Genomic DNA, 27,892 nt, shown 5'->3' with positions numbered 1-27,892 from the left:
TAAGGTGTTCATGATCTGAGCCACAGTCAGCTCCCAGTCTTTTTTTTTTTTTAATTTTCTGCTGATTTTATAGAAATTTTCCATCTTTGGCTGCAAAGAATATAATCAATCTGATTTCGGTGTTGGCCATCTGGTGATGTCCATGTGTAGAGTCTTCTCTTGTGTTGTTGTGAGAGGGTGTTTGCTATGACCAGTGTGTTCTCTTGGCAAAACTCTATTATCCTTTGCCCTGCTTCATTCTGTACTCCAAGGCCAAATTAAAAGGACATCTTTTTTGGGCGTTAGTTGTAAAAGGTCTTGTAGGTCCTCATAGAACCATTCAACCTCAGCTTCTTCTGTGTTACTGGTCGGGGCATACACTTGGATTACCATGATACTGATTGGCTTGCCTTGGAAACAAGTAAGAGATCATTCTGTCATTTTTGAGATTGCATCCAAGTACTGCATTTTGGACTCTTTTGTTGACTATGATGGCTACTCCATTTCTTCAAAGGGATTTCTGCCCATAGTAGTAGATACAATGGTCATCTGAGTTAACTTCACCCATTCCAGTCCATTTTAGTTCATTAATTCCTAGAATGTAGACGTTCACTCTTGCCATCTCCTGTTTGACCACTTCCAATTTGCCCTGATTCATGGACCTAACATTCCAGGTTCCTATGCTCTTTACAGCATCGGATTTTCCTTCCATCACCAGTCACATCCACAACTGGGTATTGTTTTTGCTCTGGCTCAGTCTTTTCATTCTTTCTGGAGTTATTTCTCCACTCTTCTCCAGTAGCACATTGGGCATCTACCAACCTGGGGAGTTCATCTTTCAGTGTCCTATCTTTTTGCCTTTTCTGAAGTTAAAAATAATCCATATTTTCTGCACTTACAGTAATAATTTCTTCCCAAACTTTTAACTCTTCTGACCTGTAAAAGCAAGTAATACTTGTACCCTCCAAAATACCTTGTTATTCTATGTTTAAATATAATTTTGCAAAACATTAGATTTTTAATTATTTATAAATTTTTTTCTATTATTTATATCTGAAATATTTTACTTGCCAGTTTATTGAGAATAAACAATGTTTATATTGTTGTTGATTTATTATTACAGAGCTAAGAGAAGCTACTTTTGGAAACTTTGCTTTTCAAAGAGACACAGCTCTTCCAGTCTTTTACTAAGATGTCATATCATCTTGCAGAAACTTGCCAATGATAAATAGGGGAAAAAATAATTTCAAAACAAGTGTTCACAAACGTTTTAATAAGAAAAGCAATTCTACAGACACCACAGGTGTACTTGTGTCGGCAAGAATTTTGCAATTAGCCATTGGGCTTCCAGTGGAAGTTGTTAGAAAAGCCAGCACTCATAGATTGTAGATGTGAAGACAATTGCTAAATGGCTTTTTGTTACGATCTTCTTAACAGACCGGAACCTGGGGCAGGAGTCGACGAAAAGAAGGCAAAGAAAAGAAGGACGCAGGGGACCCATCTCTAGTAGAACAAGGGTGTTTTAATTATGGTGAAGTGTGCTTATATATGGTTATACAAGGAAGCTTTAGGCAGAAAAATAAAGTTGAGCAAGACACCGAAACCAAACACATAACAACAGTAACTAGGGGAATAACAGTCATCGCAGGGCCAGAAGACAGCCCGTGTGCTGGAAATAGGAACAGGACTAAGTAGTTTTACAGAAAAGTAAAAGGTTACTGAAAGGAATCCATGAACATGTTCCGTCTCATGACCTCAGTCCTGAGAACCGCGTGCAGCTCTGCTCATTCCTGTTTTCCAGGAACTGATGAGGAACATAAGGCCCTTGAGAAACAAAAACCAACATATAGGATTCCTTAAAATTAAATGTTCCCTGACAGTTTTTAAAATTAAACTGCCAGTTTTAATAAAAAATATATAAGAAGTAAACATTTCCAGTGTAGAGAAGTATAAAATTGTTGTGTGCATGCAAAAATCCTGTTGAATATTAAAAAAGAAAATGGTCTCCTTTGTCCTAAGATTAAAATTTAAAACTAGGAAGTTATTACATGCTTTTTTAAACACAATTTTAATGAGACTCATTATAAGACTATTTGGACAAATGTCCATGCTATTTTTTCAGTTTGAGTTAAAACTGTGAAAGCATAAGTACCATTAGTTATATTGCATAAAGGGTGCACAGTTTAAGAATTAATTTTTAATACATATAAGAGGATTGATGCTATTCCAGGCAAGTTGCTGAGTAACGGTTTGAAGAGCTTGCCTTCTAAGCATAGTAACCTGTATTGTTTTGAAGCAATCAAATCAGTTATTAGTTGTAGATCTACCAGAATGGTTTCTATAGTTTGCAAAATGTTAGTCACAGAAATCTAGCACTGGCCCACATTTTTAGTCTGTTTGCTAAGTTCCCTTCTAAATTGTTTGAAAACAATTTTTAATAGGTCTGAAGAAATCCTTGGAATACAACCTGGACATCCTACCTTGACTTTCTGTCCTTTTTTTTTTTTTTTCCGTCATCCTTCTACATAAATGTACAAGTAAGGAGGCTATAATGGTCACCTTCATATCAATGAGAATTAAAATGTCTCTTTTGCTCTGTTTTTGTTGTGAATCTTTATTATAGTACATCTATATTTTTAATTTTAAAGCAGGATAATGAAATATTTTCCACATTAAAGCTATGGGTGACTGCAATGAAAAATTAATGTTCATGTAAATGATAGCACCATATAAGCAATGGAAAAGTAATAATAAACAGGGAGGGAAGTAAATGGAACTAACTCAATGTTTAGGAAGTGTTTTTTTGAATATAAAGAGGGGCTGAGTTCATCTGTCACAGATGAACTAAAAGACTGAAAGTCAGTAAAAGACTGAAAGAAAAAAAAAATGAAACATTACCAGGAAAAAATTTTGCTATCCAAGCTGTGAGAAGATAGATGTTGGGGTTATACATAAGGGTTTGCTAATGAGGGCGTATGATTTAAAGAATGTCTTTCTGCCTGGAACAAGAGTAAGAGGCCATGGAAATCAGTGCTGTGGCAGGCATCTTGTGATATAAAAGAGAGGACAAGAGAATTTTGAAACTTCTACCCTTCACATCACTGAATCACTGATCCTTGGAACTGATTCCCTCTCTGATTTCTGTAATATGAGGTTATTAAATGTCTTTATTGCTTAAGGAATATGTGATTGAGTCTTCTTATACTGAAAATCATTCCCAGACAGTCTGTGAAACAAGACATTCAATATCTTTAGAACACTTAATGTGCATTTCAATTCACTGATAAACAAAACAATAAATGAGACATCTATTCACTGAAGACAGCAAGGATTAGAAAGAAATTTAGACTCAATTTGTTTACATAAGAAACCACTATTACAACTTACAAATTTGAAAAGGGTGGTGTCTTATTTTAATTTTCATAAACAAAATGGACTGTGATATACACTTAAGCATGTTACATATTATTTGAACTGTAAACAATATCATCAGTTCAGTTCAGTCGCTTAGTCGTGTATGACACTGCAACCCCATGAATCGCAGCACGCCAGGCCTCCCTGTTCATCACCAACTCCTGGAGTTCACCCAAACTCATGTGCATCGAGTCGGTGACGCCATCTCATTCTCTGTCGTCCCCTTCTCCTCCTGCTCCCAATCCCTCCCAGCATCAGGGTCTTTTCCAATGAGTCAACTCTTCGCATGAGGTGGCCAAAGTATTGAAGTTTCAGCCTCAGCAATAGCATGCATATCTAATAATCTAAGGTCAATTCATCACATTTTCAGTATACTGATCCTGTTTATGACAGCTGGAACATTACATGGAACACCTATTTAGTTTAAATTTGGAAAAGGAGTACAACCAGGTTGTATATTGTCATCTTGCTTATTTAACTTATATGCAGAGTACATCATGAGAAATGCCTGGCTAGATGAATCACAAGCTGGAGTCAAGATTGCTGGGAGAAATATCAACAGCCTCAGATATGTAGATGATACCACTCTAATGGCATGAATCAAAGAGTAACTAAAAAGCCTCTTGATGAACGTGAAAGAGGAGAGTGAAAAAGCTGGCTTAAAACTTATTCAAAAAATCACAATCTCTTCATGGCAAATAGATGGGGAAAAAGTTGAAGCAGTGACAGATTCTATTTTCCTGGACTTAAAAATCACTGCAGGTGGTAACTGCAGCCATGAAATTTAAAGATACTTCCTCCTTGGAAAGCTATGACAAGCCTAGCAGTGTACTAAAAAGCAAAGACATCACTTTACTTTTTTTTCCTGTATAGTCAAAGCTATGGATTTTCCAGTAGTCATTTAAGGATGTGAGAGTTGGACCATAAAGAAGGCTGAGTGCTGAAGAATTGATGCTTTTGAAATGCGGTGTTGGAGAAGACTCCTGAGAGTCCTTTCGACTGCAAGGAGATCAAACCAGTAAATCCTAAAGGAAATCAACCCTGAATATTCATTGGAAAGATTGATGCTGAAACTGAAGCACCAATATTTTGGCCACCTGATGCGAAGCTGACGTATTGGAAAAGACCTTGATGCTGGGAAAGACTGAAGGCAAAAGGAGAAGAAGGCAGCAGAGGATGAGATGGTTAAATAGCATCACCAATTCAATGGATATGAACCAGAGCAAACTCTGGGAGATAGTGAAGGACAGGAAAGCCTGGCGTGCTGCCATCCACGGGGTCAAAAGGAGTCAGACATGACTTAGCAGCTGAATAACAGCAGCAATAACATGATATTCATACCAAAATCTTCATTATTGGTGAAATGAGATTTTACTAATGATTTCTAGCTTGCTCAGTTAAAGAAAGAGAAATAAAAACACAAACCAATGGACACTGTAAAATACATACCTGTGTTCTACTTGGGCTACCTTCTGTTACCATAGATATATGGTAGAACCAACCCTGAAGAAATAAATATAGTAAACTTTTTCCTCCTGAAAAATATACTGTGACATTGTTTAGGTCTAAATTTTTCATACCAGAATATTCTTCCACTTCCTAAAATTTTTTTCTGTTCAAAACAGTTTAAACTATTCAAAGTATGACTTAATGCATGTAATTTCAGGGATATCTCATTGCTGAAAGTTTAGACAATTTGTTTTACTGTCTTAGTCAATCTTAGAATAATATTTCATTCCTCCAGAAAAGAATTATATGACTACATAATGAATATAGTGGCCTTGAAATACTGCAATCTGTTGGTTTTATATAAAATACATTTGCATATGTGTATATTTCTGTCTCCTGGTGACTCAGATGGTGAAGAATTTGCCTTCAGTGCAAGAGACCCTAGTTCAATCCTTCGGTCAGGAAGATACACTAGCAAAGGGAATGACAACTCACTACAGTATTCTTGCTTGGAGAATTCCATGGACAGACGAGTCTTGTGGGCCATAATCCATGGGGTCACATCAAGTTGGACATGATTGAGCGACTGACACGCACACATACACATATGCATATTTATTTATCTGCACATGCATATCTTACAATGCTTATAGAGAAAAAGTGCAGGTTCAATGATTATCAAATAATTTGTTCATTTCTTCATGACATTTTTGAAGCTCCAAGCTGAAAAATTTGCTCAGTTGTTTCACAAATAGATTTCACACCAGAGGTATGCCATGGAATACAGTGGCAGGCAGGTACAGTCTAAAGTGTTCATGTCATGTACAGTGTCTATTTCCAAAATGTCCTATCAAGGTGTATTAACACACATTTATATGCATATAATTAATAGATATAATCCCTACTTCAATTTTCCATTGTATTTATTCAGAATTCACATGATGGCTGAATTATGTTCATAGAATTAATGTACAGTTTCCAATTTCTTAAGTGAACACTTGGAACTGTTCATTGCAACCTCATGCCTCTCTTAATTTTTGAATCTTTTAAAAAGAAACTTAGAAATTGAACTTCAAAATAAAGAAAAACTGCCTCAAATAAATATGTAAGATATATTCCTAAAACTTAAACTAGATGTTAAAATTATATTATGAAAATTAAATTATATATTAATTTTTGGTTTGTTAAGAAAAAAATAGATGGTAATTATAAGAAGGTGCCTAAGGTAAATTTGAGCATGTATTAATTAACGTTGCTTGAAGTCAAGAAATCTCCCTAACAAATTTGTCTTCACAATCTCCAAAGACTGAAGAGGAAAAGATATATCAGAGCAAATTTGTAACTATTAGTATAGCACTACTCAGAGTCAGGTTATAATGGTTGAGAGCTGTTGTCTTATATATGCGTGCATGAGTGCTCAGTTGCTTCAGTCGTGTCTGACTCTGCGACCCTAAGGACTCAAGCCCCCACCCCACTGTGTTCCTCTGTCCATGGGATTCTCCAGGCAAGAATACTGGAGTGGGTTGCCATGACCTCCTCCAGGGGATCTTCCCAACCCAGGAATCAGACCTACATCTCCTGTATCTCCTGCATTTCAGGCAGATTCTTTACCCACCAAGCCACCTGGGAAGCCCTGTATATGTACAAAATAATATATATGTACAAAATAATATAAATACAAATATTTAGGAATTTAGCACACAATCAAACATTTATTCTTGGTTGATTTTCTCATCTGCTTAAAATTTATCTGACCACATTCTGATTTTAACCTTGAAAACCTATAGAAATAAATCATTAAACTGTTTCAAACAATAAAATGTTAAAATATGACAAATTAGAACAATTGATATATTTTCAAAGCTCTGATAGATGTTCAAAGTGATTACTCATGCTATTCATGGAAATTGGAAAAGCACAATTAGGAAAGTCACCATCTGTTCTAAACAGGAAAAGGAAAAGCATAAATGCCACACCTCACTATAAACAAAATGTATTCAGACACAACAGTAAGGAAAACTATTTTGGAGGGGAAAGCATGTGACTTTCACAAAAATGTTGTAGGTATTTTGCGAGATTGGTTTTGCCCCACTGTTTCATATTTTATCTGCCTTCCTTTTTCATATTTTATCATATTCACTGATCATGTTCAGATATCTAAGCTAAATTCCAATTCCCCAAATCAAGTGTCCAGCCATTCAAATCTCTACTCCTACATAAAGCACTAAACCTACTAATCTCTCAATTTTTTGGTAAGTCAACACTGTAATCAACAGTGTGCTGCCTTTAGGTCTCAGGGGCCTCCTTTGATTAACACCAGCTTCTAAGAGAAAGCTATGAAAATGATATCGTTGCAACTGTATCAAACTGTCATGCAACTTTGGGAAACTGAGACATTCAAGGGAAATGTGAAAATGAACAGCAGAGATAAATGTCAATTTCAGAGGTTTCTGACATTTTGTTATATTTAACTTAATGGCAATGTTATTTTTGTTCCTTCCTGCTCTAAACATGTTGGTTTTCTCTTTTAGGAGATTCCGATAAAATGTGTGATCATCCCTTGCCAATATTTTCAATTCCTCTTCTGTGCAGACAGCAGGGTTTACGTGATAAAATTTTAATGACCATGGACCTGCATAACAATGTGAGACACACCGGCACATTTTCAATAAGGCTATGCATTTGTTAAAACTGGCATTGGGTGGGATTCTCTAAGCGGAAGCCACCGTGGCTTGAGAAGCAGGCTTAGTGGTGATAGAAGCTGCTCTGGATAAAGCACCATTATCATGCAGCGGTGGTGGGATGAAATGGGGATTTATGAATTGCTGCCAAGGAAACTAAATTACCGGCTGTAAATTAAAACTGAGGTTTAACATATACCTGATACTAGTCTGGAGGATCTAGTTTTCAGATTACCTCCACAGACTTGGTTAACAGCAGCTGTAGAGTAGCCCTGAATCCCTGATACATCCCCTTCAACTTTCCACAAAATCCTACTCTATTTTTTGGTTGCTAAAGAGGGAAAAAATCTAAATCACTAAGGAGAGGTTTTAGATTTCTGTTTAAATCCTTTCAACTCCAGGTTAAATAGTGTTGAAAGTGGGGGGTGGGGATGCTCATTTTATCAATGTTAAATAATAAATTGGGTTGTACAAAATAGTTTTGGGGCTTGGCTTCTTGATTTGTGTGTTTATATATATATATCCTTAACCTTGAGCCTGATAATATTTACACTTTCTACAGGTTTACTGTTAGTATTCCATGGCCAGATACAAAAATCCACTATACCTAAAAATGTTATTTAAAGATTCGTTTTTGTTGTAGTTGTTCTTGATAACTACGGCCATTTTTATGAAATTTTATGACCCCAAGTATAAACACAAAATCTGAAGGCTTGATTCCAAATCCACATGTACCATCTTACAGAAATGACCAGGTTTCTGTTGTGTGTTTTGTTGCATAAATCTGATGCTAGGAGAGTTCTCTCTGTGAGAACCACACAGCAGTTTTCACATGACAGAATTATTTTGAAAGTTCTCCTCTGGCACCAAGCATACTGTCACAGAAAATAGAAATGAGAGATGGAAACTCTCAGATGGGTCATGGTTCAGGACTGTTCCAATTCATAAATGAAAATTTATTACAGCTATTCTTCAGTATAGTAGAAAGATAAAATTAACTGGAACTTCTTCTGGTAAAAAAGAACAGTTTGTGAATGTGGGGGCAGAATTTATTTACCTCCACAAACCTTAAGTCTTGGCCAATGGAGAACTGTCTTTCTGAGCAATAATGATATCAGAATATTGGCATATAGAGCAATTTTTTGGTAATAAAAATAGTAAAAAGATTATTGTAATGGAATGAAAAGATGTTGGTAGTGAGGAGGCTGAAGAAAGACTGTTATATAAATATTAGAATATGGATGTGAGATAGTATAGTAAAAAAAGGACAACTAGAAGCTTAACATTAAGATACAAATAACAGTTTATATGGAAATGATTAAAACAGCTGTTAAACCAGAAATCATAAATGCTTTAAAATAAGTTGTACAAATTCACTTGAAATCAAGAACTCACTTAGAATTCAAGGAAATTTCCTCTGATATTGGTTGCCAGTATAGGAAAATTTTGGGTGGTTTAAATTGTAAAATGAATCAAATTTTAATTCAAGATGATTTTTTGGAGTGAAAATACTGTAACAGTGCTTGCTTTATGAAAAGTAACATATTTCAGACATTTTCCAGAGATATTTTGAGATCATTATAGATCTGAGAAAATCTTTAAGAATAAAATGATTAAAAACATAATTACTGGAGATTAGTAATTTAAATGCAAGTGTATATGTTTAGGATTTTTGAAAAATGCAATCTGGTATGATGTTTGTAGTATTATTTTTTAATATAATTGATCATAAGGTAATAACATAGCAGATTGCTGTAACAAACATACAGATGCCCCAAATCTAATTTAATTAGATTTGAACCAAACTATTCAATTTCCTGATGAATTTACAAATCTAACACTTAAGACTCACTGGAAAAGACTCTGAAGCTGGGAGGGATTGCAGGCAGGAGGAGAAGGGGACGACAGAGAATGAGATGGCTGGATGGCATCACCAGCTCGATGGACATGAGTTTGAGTGAACTCCGGGAGTTGGTGATGGACAGGGAGGCCTGGCGTGCTGTGATTCATGGGGTCGCAAAGAGTCGGACATGACTGAGCGACTGAACTGAACTGAACACTTAAGAACACCTAGTCAATTAACCTATTCTTTTCCATGTAGTAGACCACTTAAAAGGTAATAATCACATTAATATGACTTATTTATAAAAATAAATATTGAGATCATACTGTACACCTGGAAATATATGTTTTTCAACAACCAATGGCTTATGCACTTTTAAACCTAAGTTAAAACACAGCAAGAGCAGGGCAAAAGCATTGACAGTACTTAATGTACTTAATACATTTTACTGCAATGTAAATGTTGGCATTTGGGGGAAACAATAAAGTTTCATCTATGCAAATAAAAAAGTTATAGTTTGATTAAATAATTAACTATCAAAGACATAAAAATACTTACTTTTATGTCAGAAGGAAAATTCTACTCCTCCAACACTTAAAAATTTAAGTAGCCTATATTCACTCTATTTTTCTCTATTATAATTGTTAATTTTGAATGATGTATGAAATGTTGAAAGAAATTATATCTTAAGTGAAAATGAGATTTTATCAGTATACCTGATATATGCAAATGCACAACGCCAAATGAATATGCTAATGTTTGGAGTATACCAAGCAGGATAGGCAATTTGTTTATTTTGTCTTCCCAGGGTCCCTTTCCCCTTCAAGGAGACCCCCTCCCCAACAATCAATCCAAGGATGTCAGATAGAGCTGACCACAAACACATCCCTTCCTTCTGCAAGTGTGGACAAATGATGTAGGCCTGGCCATTCACAGTATTTTATCTACTAATCACACTGACTAGTTAAGATTTGAGCATCTGATTCAAGCCACAGTAATGAAATTTTCCTTCCAGCCTCTTGCTGGAACATCAAAGATAGAATAACCAAAACTTAGGAAATGTTTAACTAAGTGCTCTACCTTTTTCTAGATACTGCCTGAAGCTGCTAATATATTCCTCCTCATAACCTCACTTTTAATCAGCAGATAGGGAGTAGAGATGACCAAGGAACCTTAGTGACAAGAACTTTCCTAGAAAGAAATCTCCAATAGAGCAGAGTTGATTTAGAAGTGGGAAATTAAAAAGAGAACCCAGGTACTGACATCATTATTAGAGCAACAGGGCACAACAGAGCCTCAGGTCAACGCAGCTGATGCCTGAGCTTTTCAATACTATCAGCCAATATGCTCTCTTTTGTGTTTAAAAAGCAAAGTTAGATACCACACCGCAGAGTCAGAAAAATCTTGTTGACAAAGTAGGATGATGTATTACTTTTAAATTTTTATTTCATTTAATTATTATGTTTATATTTCTTTTCACATTCTATATGCAATTCAACAGATATGAAATTGCTATACAAAATGTCCTGCTCTGCTTGTTATCCTCTTTAGATAGATAGACAGACAGACAGAGTGATTGAGAAACAGGGGACTTAGAATTTGAATCTCAAATGAAGGGCAGTTTGCTTATGGGAAAGACAGAAATAAAAGGTCTTTGTTTTCTCTCCCTCTCTTCTCATAAATTTTACTACCTTTTCCAAGACTGGATTGTTATAAGAATCTATGAACAGGTACCACAGGAATGTGGCAGAAGGAAACACTCACCAACAGTTGTATCTGCACCATTATGTATTCAGCGCCCCCTGGCATTAGGCAAGATGATGTGACTATTATGTCCACTGAACTGTGATCAAAATGAAGTGTGTCACTTTTGTGCTTTGACTGCAGAAAAAAAAAAAACATGCACAATTCTGCATTTCCTTTCTATGTTATTGCTTTAGCAAAGACTTCATGTTTCCGGAGGTGTATCTCCAGGATGGGATCATGTTGTTAGCCTGGATCTATGAGTGACGGTGTGGAGTGAAGGTGTTCTGTCATGCATGGGTTTGTAGCACAAAATAGAAGTGAAGTTTCATGATGTAGAGTGTCTGAGATCTTGGAATTTGGGGAGGGTTGGAGCTGTTTTGTTTTACTACAGTATGACCTAATCTTTCCTGATAATTGCAATATCTTTCAGTTGTTTTTTTTTTTTTTTTGCCAGAAAAAAGCTATAAAAGATAGTCTCCTGAGTTCACCCTATCTCTCCAATCTCCCTTTAAGACAAATATAATATATACTCATTTAACATCAAGTAATTAATGTACTGTTAATGCTGTTGTTTAGTCACTAAGTTGTGTTCCAACTCTTTGTGACCCCATGTAGCCTGCCAGGCTCCTTCTGTCCCTGGGATTTCTCAGGCCAGATTACTGGAGTGGGTTGCCATTTCCTTCTCCAGGGTATCTTCCTGACTCAGGGATGGAAACCGTGTCTCCTCCATTGGCAGGCGGATTTTTTACCCCTGAGCCACTAGGGAAGACCTAATTAATATATAATCTTAGTTAAAAATGTGTTTTTAATTGTTTTTTCCTGATTAGTGACCTAAATCTTAAGACAAATCAACATTATCTCCTGTTATTAAATACATTCCAGAGCATAAAAAAATGTTTTTTTCAGTGGAAAACAAAATAAAATGATGAAAGCAAATATAAAATCAGTCATGTGTTGTCACAAGAATAATTGCAAGCAACAACAACTAATTCTCTGAAATTTTGCTTTTTAAAAAGCTGACGCCATGAACAGTCTTCAGTCTTTACATTAGCAATTGTCTTTCTCACTATTCATTCCCAAACAAACAAACACTGGTTGTCTACTATGTGCCAGGCACAATGGAAGTACCAGAAATACAAAAACAAAAGTGCTTAGATCCAAGAGTTCAGAGTTCAGCAGAGAAACAAACAGAAAAATAAACTATTAGAATGTGCCATGTTGTTCTCTAAAGGAGGTATTGAGTGATCTTGCAGGAGCCCTATGAAGAAAGACACAATGCTTCTAAAGAGTGTTGAGGTAGAAATTACATTAAAGGTTTTCCCTGACAATCTTTGTGGATGTAAGAGTTAGCCATATACAATATTAATTACAGTAAGTACATGAAAGGAAATGAATTTAAACACCATCAGATTGTGAGAAAATAAGTCATATATACAGAATTTTAAGAAACTCAGTATAATTGGGACACAGAATTCATATAAAAATCAACTAAGTCATATTCAAAAGGAAAAGAAAACATCTTAAATGTCATGCAAAAGTTTTGGGGCTTCATGCTCGAAAGATAGGACATTACTTACAAATTTTAGGCTGGAAGAGGACATGCCAAATTTTTGTTTAGAAAGCTCTTTCTGGAAGTAACTTGGAGATTGGATTTTTGGGAGAAGAGATGGAAGGCTGAGAGAGTGTTTGGCATCTATTGCAGTAGTCCTTATAAAGAATGATTAAGGATTGAAGTAAGCTCATTGAAATAGCCACAGGAGTGCCATATGAACTTAAGTGATACATAGAAGTTTAAACTAATAAGTCTTAGTGACCCAGCAATTCCACTCCTGGGTATATATCTGGAAAAAAAAAAAGCAAAAAAAAAAAAAATACACTAATTTGAAAAGATATAGGCACCTGATGTTCATAGCAGCATTATTATAATTGCCAAGATATGGAAGAAACCTAAGTGTCCATCAACAGATGAATGGATAAAGAAGATGTGATATATATATATATACACATATATATGTATATTGTGTGCAGGGCTTCCCAGGTGGTGCAGGGATAAAAAATCCACCTGCAAATGCAGGAGATGCAAGAGATGTGGATTCAGTCCCTGGGTCAGAAAGATCCCCTGAACTAGGAAATGGCATAATGGAACATTAGTCATAAAAAAGATTGTTGCCATTTGTAACAATATAGATGGCCTTAAAGGACATTATGTTAAGTGACATAAATCAGATAAAGGCAAATACAATATCACTTATATACAGACTCTGAAAAATACAACAGATTAGTGAATATAACTAAAAAGATATAGACTCACAGATATAGAGAACAATTAACCATTTATAGTAATTCCCAGTGGGGAGGCACAATACAAGGGTGAGGAATTAGTAGAAACTAGACAGAGAATGAGATGGCTGGATGGCATCACCGACTCTACCGACATGAGTTTGAGTGAACTCTGGGAATTGGTGATGTACAGGGAGGCCTGGCGTGCTGTGATTCATGGGGTCGCAAAGAGTCAGACGCGACTGAACTGAACTGAACTATGTACAAAATAAATAAGCCACAAGGATAGAGATCTATTGCAAAACATGGGAAATGGAGCCAATAATTTATAATAACTGTAAATGGAGTTATAAATGGAGTTAGAGCAAGTGTCAGAATTAGTTGATGTATTGGTTTAAAAATGCTGTAGATTACAAGTTCCTTTATCCCTATGTGTGCTGCAAATGTGTGTGTGTGAGTTGCTCAGTTGTGTCCGACTCTTTGCGACCCTGTGGACTGTAGCCTACCAGGCTCCTCCACCCATGGGATTCTCCAGGCAAGAATACTGGAGTGGACTGCCAATTCCTTCTCCAATGCTTCATCGTAAATCTTTTATCTCTGATGGTCATGAGATGAATCCCAGGAAAATAGTCATGATTATGTGTATGTAGCCTTATTCATGTCCTATAGGAGACTTGTGCTGGCCTTCTACCCTCAGTTTTAAATGAATGGAAACTTCAGGTAGGCCAAAGAAAACCTCTCATCAAATTAGGCTGGTTTAGACTAATCCACTCCTAATCTAGGCAAGAGGACTGGTATTAACAAAATTAGTTCACTGAAACAAATTCCAGCCCTGGGGCAGAGGTCAGGACAAAGGAAGAAACCCAGACACAATCAGGGTGATGTTGGAAATGAGGGGTGAAGTCACAGACTCTAGGTAGGCAACCAAAAACATCCACAAAGCTCAAGAAAACATGGGGCTAATTTCTGAAACTCCTTTATCCTGAAGATATGCTAAGAGGGGAGAAAATGGAAGAAAGCAAGATCCTTTGGAAATGAAATATTTAAAATATCCTTCAGAAAATAGTAAGAAATATAATCTTATGACAATATTCCATTACTAGTGTGGCTAGAAGAAAGGGATCAACATTCCCATCACATTTTGTATGGCTAACAAAAGGAGATCCCAAATGCCAATTCCACAAGGAATTCTCAGGGTCTCTTGAAAGCATTCACTGTGTATTTTCTACACATATGAAAACTTGTGTTTGTGTACAATTTATGCACACACACGTACAAAGCACAATAACTTGCTCATTTCTTTGTTCCCAAGAGAATTATGCCCTAAGCTTGCTTCAGGGCATCCCTTTTAAAACAAGTCTAATTCTTTCAACAGAGTATAGTAAGTGGAATAGCAGATGTTAAAGTATACCCTGGGATCTTCCAAAGGCTGCTGACTTTACACTACAGTTCCAGAGACAGGCAAAGCCTGTGACTAAATCTTACTGAACATTAATAATTCAAGAAAATGAGCAAATTCATGGAGGTGGTGGAGGAGTCCCTTAAGGACATGGATGTCAGTTTGTATCAGGGCTTCAAAGAAGAAGGAGGAACTACTCTCAATGAAATAACAGGGAGGGAAAGGAGAAGAAACTTAGGGACATGACCTCTCAAAGGTCATGACCTCTCTCAAATCTTCAGCAAAGTTACTAAAAATATCAAGCCCTTGTTGCAGTTTTTATTTTTAATGAAAAACTGGCAACACTGAATCAGATATCCTGCCAAATTAGTGTGATTATAGTAGAGATTGTACACACATAGAGGGCAGAAATGGAGCAGATGATGGAAATACAGCCCAAGGGAATTCAGAAATTGTGAGGATAGATTGAGACATTCACAGGATATAAGGAATTATGGAGACAGGACCAAGTTTACTCGGCTCTCTGCGAGGTGGGGGGCAGTGCGGGGAAGGCTCAGCCGGCATCTGGGTAAAATAACATTTGGAGACAGCTCTTTCTCTACATCCTTGTCACTTCATTGTCCAGTGTATGCCTGACATGAACAATGTTCTCACCTGAGTTTGACTTGTTCTACAACATAACTCAAATATCCCTTTCCGATTTTATTCCTCCTTACCCGGTATACAAATGCTGGGTTCAGGTCAAAACTAGGTAGTGTATTGTATGATTTCCTCCCAAGTGTTTCTCTTTCTCCGCCATAGTCTAGGATGCTTTAATGCTCATCTCTTTTCATCTCACTGTGTCTAGCTGACTATACCTGTTCTTGTCAGTCAGTCACAGGCTTTGTCCCTTTCTCCACCCTCCATCTCTGCTTTACATCATTTGCTTTCTTTCTTATTTGATAATACAATGACACTGCCCAAAAAGAAAATTAACAAAAAGGCTATGCTGTGACTAAAAAACACAATGTTTCAAGTGACCTTAAAAGCTACTAAACTCTGAATTTTTGGATGTTCTATTTAGCCATGGGATTGAAAAACCCAACTGGAAACTTTAGCTTCAGTAAGTAAATGTTTTTAATATCCTTGTCATCCCTACTACTAAAATGTAATTGGATATGATAACATGCTTCAGTGTTCCTTTACAAAAAGAATAAATCTTTAGCCTCATTCTTGCTGTCCAGAGCACTGAGGAAAGAAACTTTCAATCTATTTCTTATAATTGTCCTCCCTTGATGATTTTTGGTATTTGTTTTGTTTTCTTTTTATTCTTCTTCATTTCTTATTTTATCTTTATTATCTCTCCTCTTCTTGAATGATACTGATGATTTAATGGCCAAAGATGGAAAGGAAAAGGGAGAGTGTTTATCTAAATGTAACTCATCCACCTCAGATATAAACTCGAAACATCTCAAACTTAGTTTATACTAGTAGGACATTTTCATCTGAATAGCACATGCTATTATTCACATTGTTATATATTAAGAACAAAATCCCCTGAGAATATAATTTTTATAAGATAATGTACTCTCTTAGCTATGTGAGCTTCACTAGCAGTTATAAAAATGCTGCCAAGGTTGCACTCCAGCAATTAGTTCTCATTGTGGACTGCTAATGGATTTTATATTCAGATTTAAGATATAGACCCAAAGATGTTTTTAAAAATAACTCTTAATCTATTTTTTAAACAGGTAGAGACAGACTAACACTTCTTGTTTTGTCAAACAAACCTTTTTCGTTTTGTAGAACTGATGAAACTTTAAAAATATATTAATAGTTGTATCATAAGAGCAAATACAAACACATAAAAGGCATAGCTTTTTAAAAGACAAGTTCGAGTTGACAATGATCAGTGTAAGGATCAGTATTTTGGCAAACCCTGTGGCTTCACTATACATTTTTAGTGTCTGATGGATGAGAATCTATGATATATTCACTTATTTTATCACTAAGAACAATCTATTGAGGGAATGCTTCCCGTGCCTGAGTGAGTCATTTGAGCTACAAAAATAAAATTAAAATGGTAATGGTCTATGATAACACAGGAAAAGTATACCAAGAATACTTTACTATAACATATTACAACAATACAGAAAACATTAAGGAAGCCGTCCTTATCCTGATGAAGAGAAATATGTTCATATTCTTATTTGATGAAATAAAAACCTTAAAAAAATTAGAATTGAGGAACATAAGATGTCAATCAAACTTAGCAAATCTTTCTAAAATATCTAAAATGTCAATAAAACTGTCTCGGTCACACAAAAGAGTTGGACTCATAAACAGATCATTTGAGTATAAGCTAGTCAATGTTCCAAAAGGACATTCAAAATAAAGCAATGCATGTAATGTACTTATCATCATTCCTGCACAGTGAGCACATGCTACATATGGGCTGTAATATGTATACAATGTACAAAATGCTAATGTGGAATGAAGCAGAGGCATTTAAACAAAGTTAATGATATTCTTTTGGTTTCATAACTAAAGGCAAAACCACCTGGAATCCAGGTTTCTTAACCCACTCTGATGGTTTTTCCAAAAAGCCACAGTGCTCACAGGCTCCATTGAGATGAAATCTTTGAGTTGAACAGTAAGCAGCACCTGCTGAAGTACATTTGCCTTTCCACTCCCTCCTCCAACCCCACCAAAGTAAAAACAAAGCACTTTCAAAATATTCAAGTTATGCATTTCTAATTATAGCCTTAGCCAAAATGACATATTCAGTAGAAAAGAGTGGCATGTTCATTTTGATTTCATATATATAAATAAACCACACAACACTTTAAAGGTTAAGTTATGCAAAATATATAGCTACATACAAAGAGCTCTCCCTCCTTCTGTTCAATGGAAATTGACATCCCTAAAGTCTTCTCAATGAGTCTTCTTTTTCCTTCCTATCCTTGCTGGCCACCAACTTTGGTTCACAATTTCATCATGAGAAGTATTTAATATAGTTTCACAAACAGATAAAGGAATGAGTGAGTGTTATGTCTTTAAGTAAAATTAGACATATTAGTGGAAATGTACAATGCTTTTCCAAGTCAAACAGCATCTAACAGCACGCCACCAAGCTCTTATGTTTTAATGTATGCCTGCTTACACTGAAAGCCAACTCTCCTGATTTTAAAAATATCATGCATAGTGAAATGAAAATGCTAATGCCAGATTGGAAGATTGACTTAAGACCCTTCATGGATTTATTCATCCAAAAGCACTATAGAACATATTACCAGTTTTCTACCAACAGAGGTAAGGTGCAGTTTATGAACAGGATTTCTTTGATAAATCAACTCAAAGGGATTAATTACTTGAGAAATGACTGTTTCTGATTTGGCTTTTCTTTTCAGTAATAGAAAAATAACTTTCATGCTACTTCTGTCATTTTATGTGTTGCCTATCCTTTACCCATGATCATTGACCTCATAAACTTATGTTTCAGAGGATATAAATAAGGAAATTGCTCCCTAAAAAAGATCTTGACCAGTAATTTATTTCAAAAAGGATACAAACACTCGCTCCTTTTGAGCCTAAGATGAGAGCTCTTCCATCATAGTCTGGTGATTGAGAACAGCATGAAATCCAGTGTTTAATGGCTTGACTGGGTGTGTTTTTCCCCTTCCATAAATCCATTCCTCTCCCAAGTGGTTCACAAACACTGCATTTTCCCAGGAAGGCACAGTAAATTTTATATATGTGCCGTAAGTGGCTCTGAAGACAAGCCCGTGCCCATATGCTCAGGGCCCGAAGCACCATTGACAGGAGCAAAGGAGGATGAGGCCGTGCTTCTAACAGCAGAGCGTGCTGCTTGTCCCTTCTGTTTTCCTGTGCTTGAGCTGTGACTCAGGCATTCACTCCCACACAAATGTATATTCTCCGAGAGAGGCCAAAAAGAAAGAAATCAGACTGCCTTGGGGAAAAAATGATAATGGTAAATGGGTGGGAGGGAGATAGAACAAATCTGTGAACTGTCTTCCCCTTGGGCCTGCAAACTCCAAGGCTATTTGGCTCTAATTAAAAGCCCAGTAAAGGCTGAACTTCTGATTGTGGGCAGTTTGGAGGCAGGGCCTCTATAACTCACAGGTATGTCTTGTTCAGGGTCTCCCACAGTTTTTGCACACAGTAGGTGTTCATAATTATATCTCTAGAATTGAGTCTGCTGCTGGGATAGTTTTGTTACCCTGACAGGCAAACACAGGCCCATTTCAGTTTGAATTAAAAGCAAAACCATCCAAAAACATAAAACTGAAACACCTGCAGGGTTTGCAATAGCAACACGTGCTTAAAACCTTAGGAGACCAAAAACTTGAGTCATTCCTGAAAGGTAAATCATTTTTTAGATGTAAGTGAATTGTAATCAGATGCTTCTAATAGTCTAAAATTAAAAATGGTCTGCTTTCTGTAACTTTCCTTAATTGGTACTTCTTGATCTAATGGCAATGGCAAGCCACTTCAATACTCTTGCCTAGAAAACCCCATGGATGGAGGAGCCTGGTAGGCTGCAGTCCATGGGGTCGCTAAGGGTCGGACACGACTGAGCGACTTCACTTTTCACTTTCACACATTGGAGAAGGAAATGGCAACCCATTCCAGTGTTCTTGCCTGGAGAATCCCAGGGACAGCGGAGCCTGGTCGGCTACCGTCTATGGGGTCACACATAGTCGGACACGACTGAAGTGACTTAGCAGCAGTAGCAGCAGCAGATCTAATGGAAGATGACTTTCTTTACTATTATGCTTCCTATGTTTAGTAAAATATGGGCATAAATGTAAAAATATTATTTGGATGATAAAGAAGTTATTATTGGGTGAGCTTGCACATTGATTTAAAAAGTATCTGAAGCATATCACATACATAGTCCTAATGAGCTGTCTTACAGGCACATGCTAGGGAATGATGTCGCTAACAGAAGGCCTGTTGATTGGGGGAAATCATCTACTGTTTTGTATTTCATATGTGGACATTTAGCACTTTAGGGATAAAACATATTCTTCTAAACATTTCAGAAAACCAATCAAATTCCTCTTCCTGGCAATGAACAGAGTTGTCTCAAGGGACAGATTAGCGTAGTTCCCTCTTCATATCAGGTGGAGCAGAAGCCCAGAGGCACATGTATACATATCAAGAACTTATTAACATCTTTTATAGGAATCTTTGCCTGTGGACGACTATAAAGAAGCCATGTGCTTTTCAACAAAGCACCAAGCACTTACTGGCAAATGGCTGAGTATCCCCACCTTTTCTTTAGGAGCTATTTCAAAGGAGATATTTATTTACCTTTCCAGTTCATGAAATAATTGCCAATTTGAGAAACTCTTGTGCGTTAGCAGTTTAAGAAATTTAATATGTTTGTTGTAGGAAAATATGTTCAAAAAAACACAAAATATATAAACATAAATACTGTTTTCTACTACATTCTGAAGATCCACATGCAGGCCCCAAATTCTGCAGGTAGACAGAGACAAAATATCCAACAGTTACTGTTTGTTTTGCTTCTCGCTTTCAAAGAACAATGAATTCAGAATGAACAATAGCAAATTCAGAGGGAATCATAGAGAATAAAAATGTTATCTAGTTGACCTTAAATGTTTGTCACAAGACTTCCTTTAGTTTCTTCTGAATCCCAGGCTGATGCTATGTGGAGTGCACAGTATGGAATAAAATAATGAAATACTTTGGTTTTAAAAATGAAAACATAGCATTTTCTTCACTAGAGATTTGCTCTGTGCTGGTAGATTTCCCATCCTAATTTTGGTTGCAAGAGATACTTCATGCATTTGTTCTGAAGTGTCCCTTATATATGTTTAAGCACTTCACTGTTCTTTGGATCTAATCTGTTTGACTGCTCCACACACCCCTGACCAGGGAGGGGGAAAAAAATTCAGCTTCATCATAATGAAAATTGGTGATTCCACCTATTTAGTTCCTACCATATTGGTACTTTATATTTACAAATTTCTACTGTTCTAACAATGAATCTCTTTCAATGTGATCTCTACTGGGTATTCATAAGAAGCACTAATAATTATGTTCTTGGCAAGCTCATGAAAATGAATCCTAAGCAAGTAAAAGAGAGTGGAACTCAGTTTATAGTGAAGTTATCACGGGCTTACTCATCTATAAGGAGTATTCAGCTACATATTGTTATTGTACAAAGCACTTCTAAAACATGCTGTCATTTGGCTCAAACTTAATGGGAGCTTAGGACTGGTATTTTAATGATTGGAACAGTGACTCTGTCTAGCGAAAGATATGAAACTAATGAAACTGGCAAGTTGTCTTCTTTAAGCCAGCAAATTCTCTGCTCTAAAAATCATGTCTGTCTGACAAGCAGGAGGATATGTCTCACAGCAGATCCTAAAGCATTTAGTTTCTCTCAGATTTCCATATTTCATATTGCTTCTTTTTCCCTAGATACAAAACAACAAGTATTGATTCAATTTCACTCTGCTGTCTATTTTAATTGAAATCTTCAGCATTTATAAACATGTCAAGAGTCAGAAATAAAAAATACAGCTAAAATCTCAGCAAATAATAGATATAGATCTTTGGGGGATTAGAACTCTAATTCCTTCACTTGGTTTTTAAATTGTATTAATGGCCACAAATGAAGATGCAGTAGCACTAGGAATCAATGGGATTTCATTAGAGCACAGATTAAGTAGAGAATATTTTAAGATTCCTTATTGAAGGAAGATTTTTTATTTAACTTGCTCCAAAATAGTTACCCACGATACTGACCTTGTCAATGAAAATGTCTATCTATTCTTACAGCTTATCGGGTAAGCCATTTTCTCTCCAGAGGTGCTTGTGAAGTGCAAACACATTAATAAAGGGAAAGAAAACATTAAGTTAGTTTGAAATTAGCATTGACTTGCCAACTCTCCTTCTCTCTCATCTTTCTGGGAGATGGAGTAAGGACTGGTGTTTCTTAATTAGGGGTAAAAAGCAGAAGGTACAAAGAAAAGATCAATCAACACAGGGGTTCATTAGCAAACAGTGAAGGGCCAAAAAGGAACGACCTAACAAAGCTTGTCATTTTTCACAGCTGGCTGGCAGAAACCATCCTGCCTTTCAGTCTCTCTCTCATTTTCCTTATGTACTTTGAGCTATCAAATTATTTGTTAGGTCACATCTTTGGTAGGCAAGATGATAGATTATGGGCTTCCCTGGTGACTCAGGGGTACAGACTCCACCTGCATTGCAGGAGATTGAGGTTCAATTCCTGGTTTGGGAAAATCCCCAGGAAAGAGGGAATGGCAACCCCCTCCAGTATTCTTGCCTGAAAAACCCCACGGACAGAGAAGCCTGTCAGGCTACAGTCCATAGGATCTCAAAGAGTCAGTCTCTACTGAGCACGGAGCACATGATAAGATTATACAACTAAGCCAATCAGAGGTGAATAACGTTTAAGTTGTGGGAAATAAATGTTCCAGGCACTGTGTTAGATATCATTTGCTACATCTCAGCAAGCCCATGTGTTACAGGTGGGGAAATAAAACTTGGAGAAATCAAGTGGCACACATAAAGTCACTCAGCTATAAGCGATAAGGTTAGAATTAGGCTCTCATATTTCTGACTTCAAATGCAATCTGCCAAAGAATTATTTGGTGTGACTATATGCTGGGAATTATCAGTGAGTGTCCAGCTTGATGAAAGGAAGTATACGGGTTGATAAAACGTAAGGCAAGGGGCAAGGGGAAAGAGAACACCTTGAGAAATGGCATCAAATTGAGAGTAGAAGTTAGCCCTTTAAGAAGAGGTTAGGGAAAAGATAAGGAAGATAGCCAGCGGGGAAAATGCATGTCCTCTGGCTAAGAGGAAAGAGAGGCTGACAGGCTTCAGGAATTAAAAGAAATAAGGTGCAGAGGTCAGTGCTCAGATCACTTTGCAAGCCCTGTTAAGGATTTGGGAGGTTATCTGAAGGATAACTAACAATCCATGGAAAGTTCTACTTTGCAGGTTCATATATATATAGATAGATAGATATAGTATATATCATTAAAGATCACACTAGCTGTAGCTTTAAAACAAAACAAACAAAAGTACAAAATTGTGCATCAGGTTAAAAGTGGATACAAAAAGACCGGGTAGGTAAATATACAATGGGAGATATTAATATAAATTATATTTAATTATACATTTGGCTGTAATATATATATATTACAAATACACAAATTCATGGGATATGGATAAAGCAGGAAGAACTGAGCCTTGTAACTTACTTGTGTAAGTGGAGGGTTGGTAATCAAGGGGCTTTCATGGTTTCTGGTTGAAGAGGCTCTGCCATCTGCTCATACAAGCTATACAGCAGAGCAGTCCATTGCCCTGTTTTAGACAGGAGGGGTTCCAAGCGCTGCAGATTTTCATCTGGTGCTGACTATATTGTTGTTGTTGGTTGTTCCGTTGCTAAATTGTGTCCGACTCTTTGTGACCCAATAGCCTGCAGCTCGCCATGCTTCCCTGTCCTTCACTATCTCCTGGAGTTTGTTCAAACTCATGTCTATCAAATCAGTGATGCCACCAACCATCTTCTTCTTCTGTGGCTCCCTTCTCCTCCTGCCTTCAATCTGACTATATGGACAATAACAAGTAAGCAGTTCTACCTGTGCTTGAAAGGGAGCAGTCTCATCTAGAGTGGAAGCCCATAGTCTGGGAGAAGGTAGAGAGGTCAAGGCAGTGGAGTGCCCTATTCCAGAGAAGCCAGGGGAAACAGGAGAGCAGATCCCAAAGAGAGGTCATACAAAATCTTATGTTACAGCACAACTTATAAGTGAAAGAAAATATGAATTTCAATTTTCTTGTAGGTGATTTGACCTGTTTTATATAAAATGGGGGAAAAAACTGAAATTTGTGGTAAAGGTTTGTCCAAAAATAAGTGCCATACACATATCTATAACTGCAGTTTCACTCTATCCCTTCAGTAACCTCAGAACGAAAAAGAGAAACAGAAGGGTAAGAAGGCCACAAATAGCACATAAGAAACTAGAAACAGCAAGGTGTTACAGAATGAGAGAAATAGAATGTGGTGCTCTGGGATGGGAAATTTTGGTTAACAGCATAAAATAAGATATTAGAAAGGGGGCCAAGACTAAAATGTATATATCACATTAGCTTGCTCTCTTTTACGTGCTTCCGTCTCTTTTCCTCCGTCTGTCTCTCTGTCTTTCTCACACACAAACACACTCACTCACTCACATAGACACACACACACACATCTTTATTCTCCAGATCATAATCTATCTCAAGACAATGACTGTATGATGAATTTATCACCTCCATATTTGTGCACCAAAGAAAAATACAATCGACAAAATAATGCAAACCACCTTTATGATTCACAAAGTTAAATAATGCATGAAATGTATGATTTGCCTTTTAGGCCAATTTGTCATTTACATAAAGTATCTTGATAATTCATGACACATTTAAGTTTAGAATTTCAATATTTATCAGATTCATGTTCAAAGCAAGTTCTGCGATTACCTGAGAAAAATCTAATAGTTAATGAGCACTTACTTACTTTATACCAAATATTTTCTAAACAATTTGCAACTATTAACTCATTAGAGTCTCATAGAAACCCAATGAGCTAGAGATCATTACACTAGAGATTATAATCTGTTTTAAAGTTATAGAACTGCTGAGCCACCATCAATGGGAGAAACAAGCAATTAATTCACCTACTCACCCACTAACTCACTTTGGGTAAGGGGAAGGGGGGAAAACCTTATTGTAACAGAGATATTGGTAAAATAAAAGGAAAAATAGGATAAGGAGGGGCAAAATTTTAAAGTTTTCTTTTTAGTCTTTCTGACTATGTATTTAGAATCACTTCAGAATAGTGGTTCACTTTAATTGAAGACATAACTTAGTTAATAGAGTAATATATTAGGAAAAAATCTGCTATTTTGAGATTGTCTTATTTTTGTTTTCATAGATTTTACCTTGCGAATGAACTTATAAATGCATTCTAGTATGTACACTGCACAATCGCATTTGCTTATCATGGTGGGGAATATGTGAACTTTTACGTACAGTGATCCAACTGATGGATTAAGTACTGTCAGTTCTGCAGCATGTCGTAATTTTGTCTAAAAATAACTCATCTAAGAGACCTCAACTAACTTGCAACTTTGGAGGCTAAATAAATTAGTGTTAGCAAAACTTCAGAGTTTTTCTAGCTATCATTTTCATGTCTATGTGTACGTTTTGACAAAGTCATGTTAATATTCAGCACTTCAGAGGAGAAAAGAAATAAAACTTTACCATGTTTTACTCTTTTGCTAAGAGTCAAGGCTATGGTTTTACTAGAAGTCATGTACGGATGTGAGAGTTGGACGATAAAGAAGGCTGAGTGTTGAAGAATTGATGCTTTTGAATTATGGTACTGGGGAAGATTTTTGAGAGTGCCTTCGACTACAAGGAAATCAAACCAGTCAATTCTAAAGGAAATCAACCCTGAATATTCATTGGAAGGACTGATGCTGAAGCTGAAGCTCCAATACATTGAACATCTGATGTGAAAAGCCAACTTGGAAAATACCCTGATGCTGGGAAAGACGGAAGACAAAAGGAGAAGAGGGGAGCAGAGAAGGGGATGGTTAGATAGCATAACTGACTCAATGGACATGAATTTGAACAAACTCCAGGAGATAGTGAAGGACAGTGAAGCCTGGTGTGCTTCAGTCCATGGGATTGCAAAGACTCAGACATGGCTTAGCAACTGAACAGTAACAATAACAATACTAAGAAACTTAAAATCAAAACAGCTTGCAGGGTCAAAGGTAGAAATAAGCGCACTAAATTCACCCAGAGAAAAAAAATCACAATCCTTATTGCTGGGAACATTTATGTCCCAACATCTGTCATATTGCTCAGCACTGGCACATATACTCAGTAGAATTTTTTTAAATGAATATTTTACACTGGTAAATGCATAAATTTGTTTGCTTGAGCCACGGTATGATACACTGTATATTTGTTGAGACCATTAGAGAGACTGTATGATTCTAAAATTAACTTGAGGAGCTGAATTCTTGCTTAAAGTTCTCACCATTGCATTAATTTTAATATTAAATTTTATTTATCTTTAGTGGATTATGCTTTATTATTTTTGCTTAAAAGTTTCTATCCTACATGGGTTTTTTTTCTCTTTGAGTAAAATATAACACTAAAAATTATTCTCTTTTTCCCTGAGGCTTTTGATGGTAGTTCGTATATTATGTTTGTAGAAACATTAAATATGAGTAATAGTTGCTACAGGAAATAGAGGTGAAAATAAACTCTGAGAAGTTCCAAAGAGTTTATAACTGGAATACTTTTTTTTCTGAAAATTCTGGTACATTTGTTGAAATTTTAAGATAAATATGTGTATATCTGAACAGTGTGAGCAGAATCAATAGTCATCCAGCTCACACTCACTGAGTGTCTTTAAATGCATAGTACTCCTCCTAGGGTTTTTCCTTAGATTCAAATGGAATCATGTATTCTAGACCTCTGTAGGAGGGCAAGGGTTGTGGGGGGTAGATATTATAGTTTGAGAAAAATGCTGTCTAAAAAACAGGGCAAGCAGCACAGAACAAATAGAGTATTTTCACAAACAAGATGCACACATGCACAAATTTATTAAAATGGAATCTTAAAACAGAGTGCTGTTATTTTAAAAGGAGAAGCTGCAGGATACTAGAATATTTAAAGAAATCTTATCAATTCTCATAAGGCGGTTAATGTACTAAATGAGGCCAGGGATGCAATTTACTTATTTAAGAGACAAGTACTTATTTGTTTAGCAGAATGGATGGCACTTAAAAAACATCACTAAGAGCCTAATTAACAAAAATGTGATTATTTCTCGAACTGATCACTACATCTATTGTAGTTAGTTAGCTGACCAGATACTATCTATCTATGTATCTCTATGTCTATTTTTGTATCACTGGTTTTATTTGATTTCCTGCTCCCAATAAGATGCATAGTCAATAATTAATTATATTCACTAAAGGAGGGGACAGAGGTTCAATATTATAGATGATAAAGAAGTTTTCTTGGTAGAAATGTGTCTCAGGAGACACATTTAAAGAAGATCCCTAGCCTCTCTTAGAGTTCTTTGCTCTCAAGGGGAAAGCAAAGTGTAAAATTAGGACCCCATGTTCTGGAGTGAGAATCATGCAATACTAATGTGTAAACCTTGATTAATTAACCTCTCCAACCATTCTTTTCCTCCTCTGTTAAGTGATGGAAAAATGACACCTTAGTAATAGCACTATTGTGAGAATTATATGGGAGCCTATATATAAATCATTTAACATTAAGCTTTGTATTCAATGTGTCAGTGGTTGCTTTATCATCACCACCACCACCACCACCACCATCATCATCATCATCCTCACCCACTACACAATCACAAAGGCAGAGAGGACAGACTCAGCCTAAACATTTAAGTCAGCACTGATGATGAATTTTAAGCATACATATTTTTAATTATCCACTATTCTATATATTGATATAGTGTGCAAGGAAAGTGTTCAAAGATAACAAATCTTTATTCTGTAACTATGTTACTAACCTATGATTCTTATATTCTTGGATACATAACCATATAGATACTTATTTAAAAAGATACAACTCATCACCATGAAACGAGTGTTGTTCAGTCGCCCAGTTGTGTCCAACTCTCTGCTACCCCATGGACTGCAGCTCGCCAGGCTTCATTGTCCTTACCCATCTCACAGAGCTTGCTCAAACTCATGCCCATTTAGTCAGTGATGCCATCCAACCATCTCATCCTCTGTCATCCCCTTCTCCTCCTGCCTTCAATCTTTCCCAGCATCAGGGTCTTTTCTAGTGAGTCAGCTCTTCATATCAGGTGGCCAAAGTACTGGAACTTCAGCTTCAGCATCAGCCCTTCCAATGAACATTCAGGGTTGATTTCCTTTAAGATTTGCTGGTTTGATCTCCTAGTAGTCTAAAGGACTCCCAAGAATTTTCTCCAACACCACAGTTCAAAAGCATCAGTTCTTCAGTGCTCAGCCTTCTTTATGGTCCAGCTCTCATATCCAC

At 36.4% G+C, this 27,892-nt stretch overlaps 1 pseudogene; it reads left to right on the top strand.

Moving 5' to 3' along the window:
* LOC148775824 (histone-lysine N-methyltransferase SETMAR-like) overlaps positions 1 to 27,892 on the top strand; it is a 65,202-nt pseudogene that overhangs the window by 9,400 nt on the left and 27,910 nt on the right.

Source organism: Moschus berezovskii, chromosome 13 (assembly GCF_049115385.1).
Source record: "Moschus berezovskii isolate FMDL1 chromosome 13, NW_MosBer_1.0, whole genome shotgun sequence".
NCBI classification, from domain to species: domain Eukaryota; kingdom Metazoa; phylum Chordata; class Mammalia; order Artiodactyla; family Moschidae; genus Moschus; species Moschus berezovskii.
Note: the sequence above shows the minus strand (reverse complement) of the source record. Positions and strands in the feature narration are given on the sequence as shown.